This window comes from Sander lucioperca, chromosome 24 (assembly GCF_008315115.2).
Source record: "Sander lucioperca isolate FBNREF2018 chromosome 24, SLUC_FBN_1.2, whole genome shotgun sequence".
Lineage (NCBI taxonomy): Eukaryota > Metazoa > Chordata > Actinopteri > Perciformes > Percidae > Sander > Sander lucioperca.
The window spans coordinates 3040193-3048570 of record NC_050196.1 but is presented as its reverse complement, the minus strand read 5'-3'; the positions used below and the strand labels follow the sequence as shown (position 1 = coordinate 3048570).

The window sequence follows — 8378 nt, the reverse complement described above, 5'->3', positions numbered from 1 at the left end:
CCGGTCTTCTGATGGGTTTCGCCTTCGCAGCCAGCCTTCAGAAGGGATTCGCCTTCGCCGCCAGACTTCTGATGGGTTTCGCCTTCGCAGCCGGCCTTCAGAGGGGTTTCGCCTCCGGCCTTGTGTTGGGTTTCGCCTTCGCAGTCGGCCTTCAGAGGGGATTCGCCTTCGCCTTCAGAAGGGATTCGCCTTCGCCACCGGCCTTCAGAAGGGATTCGCCTTCGCCCCTGGCCTTCAGAGGGGTTCCGCATTCGCAGACCTCAGGCTATGCGATATACATAAAGAGGGGTATTCAAGTTAGCAATTGTGATTATTCTCAGTTATTAAAGAATTATGTAAATAAACCCATGGAAGAAAAATATTATTCTTATTAACTTATTATCTTATTAACTTATCTTTTCCTACTTCCTACTGCTTTATCTTTTTTGGTAGGAGAAAAGCTTAATGTTGGATTTACAATTCGGACTATGCTCAATCGGCTCCTTGTTGCAGAAGATATAACACCTTAGCATGTGCAGAGGTTCCAACAGGCAGCAGTGGCATTTCTGGTGAGAGCAGTGGAATATGCATTAGAAAAACTACCCCTGACAGAGGCTCTACTCAAGCAAGCAACATTTGTTGATGTCCAGCAGAGGACAGAGTGTGACGTTGAAGATGCATTATACTTTGTAGACAGGTAAGGGTATTCCTTATTTATTTTCTATATTACATTAATATAGAATTCTAAACATTTTGAATAGATTGTGAAGTTTGATGTTCATAAAACAAACCCTGTTTCTCCCACTGTATCTTAAACAGTTCAGTGCACATTGTGTCTTTTTAGATTTGCTGAACTGCTCCATGCCAGAGACCCCAAGAGCATGATCAACTCAGCGAGGAGTTCCTCAAATATCAATTGATGGACATCCCCAAGCCTCAAGACCCAGCCACTTTCAACATTGAGGGTTTTGGGAGGAATATGTCATCAATGAAGAACAGGGTAAGAGATATTCTACACCCTTTGACACTTACTTAATCAACTTGAGCAGATTTGGAAGGCTGTCTAAGATTGCCAGTCTGGTTTTAGTTCTCTTGAATGCAGATGCAGAGAGAATGTTCTCCGAAGTGGGTTAGAACAAAACCAAAACTAGGAACAGATTAGTGCCGCACAGTGCCCTATTACGCCCTGCAACGTCCAGCTACACCCTGCAGTGCTCTGCTACTCCCTGCTACGTCATGCTATGTCCTGCTAAACCCTGCTACACCCTGCGTATTTATTGTGACTAAAATTGCCACTGTTCATCATACCCCCAAACAGAACCGGCAGACAACCGTCACACCAAGTGCCTGGGTCTGTCTGAGGTTTCTCCCTAAAAGGAAGTTTTACTCACCACTCAAGGTTTCTGCCTAAAAGGGAGTTTTTCCTCGCCACTGTCGCACTAAATGCTTGCTCCTATGGGAATTACTGGAATTGTTGGGTCTTTGCAAATTATAGTGTGGTCTAGACCTACTCTATGTATAAAGTGTCGTCCATCATGACAGTGAACATGGCTGGCCTTGAGCAACAGTGCTTTAAGTAGGAGCCCCCTACACCTGTCATTAAGGCATCAAAATGTGCAACAAACAATTACAACACACACACACACACACACACACACACACACACACACACACACACACACACACTTTGACATACATGCTCAGGGCAAGTTCTCCATCCTAGTGTATGTGTACAGTATGAGCATTGCTGTTCAGTGGGCTCGTTTGGGGCCACATTTCTTTTTCTTTTAGATTCATATTTTTGAAATATATACATACTATTTATTTCTTTTATCAGATTTACCAATTGTTATACTTTCTATTTGTGCTGGTCAATTATCAACAGGATAGGTAAAATTGAACTGCTAGCAAAAACTTGAGAGAATTGGGTGAGCAGAGTAGTTATGTATCTCGTTGTACATTTGTCCTCTTATGGACATAATATGCAAAAATAGATATTCCAATAATAGTGCTTTTTAAGAAGGAGCTTTCAAACATAATTTTTGACTAGCTTTGACAGCTCTATGTGCATTGGATTGATCAGATTAGATGAAGATGAAAACTGAGAGGAGCCTTGTGTGTGGCCCTCTTGACAGTCGTTAGCTTGCTTTCTTCACTACAATTTTTCTTCTTGTGCACTTATTTGCTTACTTTAAGCTGAATAGGCAATTAGATGGCGGCCGAAAAGAGGCATACGAGGTACACCACAAAAACTAGGGCGACGGATGCTCACCGTTTTAACCAAAACTACAAACTTATTTCTAATCTAAAGTAGTTTCCTAAACTTAACTGTCGCCACATGACAGTCAACTTTTGTCGGCTAAACTTAACTGACCCAGCTCACTGACCCAGTCATTTGTGGGCCCTATCTTGCACTAGTGTTGTTTTTGGTGGCCTGTTTTAATTTTAGTCTAGTCTTTGTGTCAAGCTGTCATTTTAGTTTTTATTAGTTTTAGTCACATTCATACTCTTTTTAGTCTAGTCAAGTTTCAGTCGACTAAAAAGTCTGAGCATTTTAGTCTTATTTTAGTCAGAATTATCTATGACTATTTTCGTCTAGTTTTAGTCGACGAAAACTGATGACATTTAGTCTAGTTTTAGTCAATGAAAATTGTATTTTAGTCTCTTTTTAGTAATGCAATTCTATTTAACCCAGTCAATACAGTATAAGTACCTAGTAGTATAGACAAAACCAACATTTTCTTTCAGCCAAACCCATTTCAAACAAGCTTATCTAATTATATTATTGTTACCTTGTAGACTCAAGAATACATCCATTCCAGACACGGAAAACACTCTGATTTGAATTTACATTTGTGGGCCCTATCTTGCACTAGTGTTGTTTTTGGTGGCCTGTTTTAATTTTAGTCTAGTCTTTGTGTCAAGCTGTCATTTTAGTTTTTATTAGTTTTAGTCACATTCATACTCTTTTTAGTCTAGTCAAGTTTCAGTCAACTAAAAAGTCTGAGCATTTTAGTCTTATTTTAGTCAGAATTATCTATGACTATTTTCGTCTAGTTTTAGTCGACGAAAACTGATGACATTTAGTCTAGTTTTAGTCAATGAAAATTGTATTTTAGTCTCTTTTTAGTAATGCAATTCTATTTAACCCAGTCAATACAGTATAAGTACCTAGTAGTATAGACAAAACCAACATTTTCTTTCAGCCAAACCCATTTCAAACAAGCTTATCTAATTATATTATTGTTACCTTGTAGACTCAAGAATACATCCATTCCAGACACGGAAAACACTCTGATTTGAATTTACAACATATTTATTTTACCAACCAAACATGTTAGAAGTACACACACATAAATTAGTTGTTGATGTCAAATTCAGTTCAGTGTGATTGCTATGTGAATGACAAAACTAGCTACAGTATTTGGCCAACAAGGGATGCTTAGTACACATGGAGTCAGTCAGGTAGGAACTAAGAACCCACTTTACACACACAAACAAATACACACACACACACACACACACACACACACGTTAACCCAATTTACACTCTCTCACAAATATATACACACACACGCTAGTCACACACGTTTGTCTCAGTCGTTTTCAGCTCCAGTGGCTAACGTTTAAAGCTAAGGTCTAAAGCTAACGTTAAAATGAGACACATTAACCACAGGCTCATGAGTTGGCATGAGCGTTCTAAAATAGAAATAGAAATAGCGCCATGACGGACGGCGGAAGCACAGCCTAAACTATCATACTAAACAGTAGTGGACAAGCGGAAAGTTTCATAGTTTCAATCAGTTTGAAAAACATAACACTAAATAAACTGTATTTATGGCTTTATATGGCTTCTTCTATTGAACAACAAGTTGTCGTGCCGTTATCGGTCGAGGTAGGGCATCTGGTAGGTGCTCACAAAGAGCAGTATTTGGAGAAGTTGGAGATAGCAGGATTGGATACCGACCCTTAATTCGTTCTCCCTCCATTTTCACGGACCTCATTAAATCACCGAGTCTGCCCGACTTCAGTCCACAAGATCTGTAACACTATGTGGTAAATGGGGTATCCCCATATACTGGTGCTGATCTCAAAGCTTTTAAAAGTCTGGATGCTAACCAGTTATTTGTAGCTGGCTGGGTTACAGGTACGCGATGCTACGCTAATGGCGGGGGGAGGTACCTCATAATGGCAAAGATAAGACATCAATCTAGGGTTTATTTTGTATTAACATCTATTCTTTATTTAAGTAAAGATGTATACAACAAGCCCATGTTTTTAGAGGACATGGTCGGTCGTGGCTACCCACATACCGTTGTTCACTGGGTGTGCCAATGCAACTTCCTAGCTAATGGATGCCTTAACGCATCCCAGCTCTGGGAAGTGCAGTCATTAATTATCTATCACACGTTAATCCATGCAGTAAATCACAGAGTATCTATGATCAGTAGTAACCACACATAATTGTAACATCTAGCCATCTTCTTATCTGTGATTATATTCGCTGTGTAGCCTATGTTTAGATTTGACCGGTGAATATTACGACACGGTGGGCAGCAGCTAGCAAGCAGTCCAAAGCCAGCTGCAGCTAGCTCGTCAGCTAGCCGGGGTAGGAGCTCCGCAGACCCGCATTTAACTCTTTTTTGAAGCTAGTTTCCGTGCCATGTCATCTTTAATTTAACCAATATTTTTTGTATGTGTGTTAAGTTAAATGATCAAGGGAATGGTTTTCTTTTTTGGATATGTAGCTAGGTCAGTGAATAACCGATGCTAGCTAGTTATGTGGGTCATCATTACATACACATGCTTGTGTTGGTGAGGATTACTCTGCAGATGTGAGAACACAAACACAAATGAAAACGTACGAGTTTAGCTTGCCGTCCGGCTACAGCATAGTTCTTCCGCCGTCCGTCATGGCGTTCGTAATTCGCGCGAGTGGAGCGTGATGTCACGTGCAAAGGGTCAATAGAATTGCCTTGAGATGTCTCTTAAGGTTCGTGGTGTTTTTTCCTGTGATTTTTGTGGCCGCGTTTCTCCCCATCTTTTTCCACAACACATTCCGCTTTCTTTTCCACTTCTATGTAATGAAAGTTTTTCCAAATCTCGTTTCTTCTTTTTCTCCCAAAGACGAACCCCGGCTGGCCGGCCATCAGTCCCTTTCTCTGTGTCAGACTTAATTTTGTTTGTTTGTCGTTTACGCAACTCACCGCAGTTGCATCTTCTAAATAATGCCGCGAGTGGGGTTTGAGGGAGTGACGTCGCCTGCGTCTGTTGACGACGATATTTAATCATAATTTTCGTTGACAAAAGCAACACTATCTTGCACCCGGCGCAGCGCAAAGCCCGACGCAAGTGTCTTTGCTAGTTTAAGACCGTCATCGTTTAAATAGCAAATGCACCTGCGCCCAGGGAGGTGGGTTCAGGTTAGAGGGTGACACAGGAATCAATTGTCGCTCCCATCCCATCCCGAGCCCACGAAAATACTCCCGTCATATCCCGATCATGTGACACACACACACACACACACACACACACAGGGCGCACACAGGGCGCACTCACTGCATTGCAGCGTCATTTTTTTATTTAATCTCCGGCTCCGCCTCGCTCCCACCCGCTCCCGTTGATTTCTATGCTCTATTCCGTCCCTATCACGTTATCAACAGTGAAATTGACTCCCGTACCGCGGGACTCACGAAAAATTGTCACCCTCTATTGCTATCTTGACCACGGAAAGTGATTGCGCCATTGACCAACAAAAACCTGGTCTAAAGTCATTAATGCAGCATTTAATTTTTATTTTAACAGTAAAATGTGCACGCACACTATGCTTGTTACACACACAGGAATCTGCAGCAGCACACAAACATGTAAAAGATTAAAATGGCATAGTGCTCGTGCCATATATGATCTGCTTGCGCGCCTTCACTTCACGGATGAGTAGATCAGTTTGCTTGCAGCACCTGAGAAGCTCCGAGCAGAGAGTAGAAATGCTGTGGGTTACGGCGAATAAGCTAAAGTCCCAATAAGTCGGCATGTTCCTTTTAAAGGTTAAAAAGTCAAACTTTGTCAATGACAACTACATTTGTTTCTTCTTAATGAGTTTAGACTGAGGGTAAAAGGGCACACCTGAACATATTAATGCAACAGTAGTAAAGTCCTTTTGTCAGTCACAACCAAAGGCCAATGGGCCAAGGTCAATAATTGACAGAGGATAATTATGGAAAGTTTAAATGTCTTGTAATGTGTAAGAACTGTGAAAAGAATGTGTTTTTTTTTTTTAACTTCCCACCTAGTGGAACCTCACAATTCAGAAGTGGTGAACAAAAAGAAAACAAGCAATTGTACTTTTGTAAACAATTAAATACAAATAATAATTTGTGATGATGTTCATATGAACAGTGATGACAATTGAAGGTTAAAGTCCAAATCTGTAACTTTCTGTATGTTCAAACTACAGCAAAGATGAAACGATGCAGAAAAACTAGTCCATGCATTTGTTACTTCAAGGCTGGACTACTGTAATTCCTTATTATCAGGCTGCTCAAACAAGTACCTTAAAACTCTCCAGTTGATCCAGAATGCTGCAGCGCATGTTCTGACAAGAACTAAGAAAAGAGATAATTTGTATCCTGTATTAGCTTCTCTGCACTGGCTTCCTTTAAAATCCCGGATTGAATTTAAAATCCTTCTCTTGACCTACAAAGCTCTTAATAGTCAGGCACCATCATATCTTAAAGAGCTCATAGTACCTTATTGTCCCACAAGAGCACTGTGCTCCCAGAATGCAGAGTTACTTGTGATTCCCAGAATCTCTAAAAGTAGAATGGGAGCCAGAGCTCAGCCACAGCTATCAGGCTCCTCTCATGTGGAACCAGCTCCCAGTTCGGGTTCGGGAAGCAGACACAGTGTTCACATTTAAGAGTAAACTAAAGCGTTTGCCTAGACTGCTGAGGAAGGATGTATTGATATCTTTCCTGTTATTGAAATATATCATCTGTTACCATCTACCAAACAGGTATGACCTGACAACAAACCCAATCAAATGTTCTGTATTTATTGAAGCATTATTTTCTCTCTCTCTCTCTCTCTCTCTCTCTCTCTCTCTCTCTCTCTCTCTCTCTCTCTCTCTCTCTCTCTCTCTCTCTCTCCCGCCCCCCCAACCGGTCGCGGCAGATGGCCACCCACCAAGAGCCATGTTCTGTCCAAGGTTTCTGCCTGTTAAAAGGACGTTTTCCTTGTCACTGTCACAACCAAATGCATGCTCTGGGGGGAATTGTTGGGTCTCTGTAAATAATAGAGTGTGGTATACACCTACTCTATTTGTAAAGTGTCCTGAGATAATGTCTGTTATGATTTGACACTATAAATAAAATTGAATTGAATCAAAACAGAATTTGTAAGAGCAAAGTATGGAGTGTGTCTCCAATTATATAGTACAGTTTTGAATGCCTTGTCAAAGTGTTGGTCAAGGTGAACATTTGACCTGATGACAATGTTGAATGAAAGCTTTGGGATCACCAAACACGTGCGACCCAGCTGACCTGAACCGCTACACGCCCATCTTCAACTTTCCCTACATCTCTGAAAACCCATGAGAGGGTGGCTGCCGCTCCGCCTCAGTCCTGTTTGACTCAAGCAACCTACATGAACTCTTCCAATCTGGTTTCCGCATACACAGTACTGAAACAGCCCTGGTTAAAATCACTAACGATCTTCTTGGATTGCTCACCATCCTTACCTATACTTCTTGACCTCACTGCTGCCTTCGACACCATCTCACACCCATTACTCCTGGAGCGCCTGGCTGACATCGGGGTCACTAATTCTTGTCATATCTCACTGACGGACAACAGTAAGTCCAACGTAGGTACCACAGATCACAGTGTTCTGCTGTTACACCGGAACAGGCTCCAAATCATTCAGAACTCGGCTGCCAGGATCATAACCCACACCAAATCATCCGATCACATCACCCCCATACTGATCCAACTGCACTGGTCAATACCGGCTCGGCTACAAGAACCTTCTCCTCACGGGTTAGGGATGTCCTGAAAGGTGCCCTAAAATAAAATTTATTATTATTATTATTATTATGAGTAACCAACCTAGAGGGTCAACAAAAAAGAGGGCCATCAAAAACATGATGCTTTCAACAAAGTGCAAAAGTGTGATAATTATTTAAATCCTGAATCTGACTTGTATAGGATAGATCTGGTGTTATTCTATATTGTTTTTCTTGTCAACAAATCCCATATGCAGAGCTAAACCAACAATGAACTGATCCTACTAAACAGTATTGTGTGTGTATCCTAAACCTGATATATCTAATTCCTTATATCTTATCATTGTGACTCAATCCCACATACACTGTCCTGCTGCCCCAAATACTCACTAGAGCA

At 41.3% G+C, this 8378-nt stretch overlaps 1 long non-coding RNA gene across 1 annotated transcript; it reads left to right on the top strand.

Moving 5' to 3' along the window:
* The first annotated feature begins 416 nt into the window (after window positions 1-416).
* LOC118494489 lies at window positions 417-7253 on the top strand. The gene is made up of 3 exons (XR_004896648.1): window positions 417-676; window positions 824-979; window positions 7153-7253. It is a non-coding gene; the product is annotated as an uncharacterized LOC118494489 (long non-coding RNA).
* Window positions 7254-8378: the final 1125 nt, after the last annotated feature.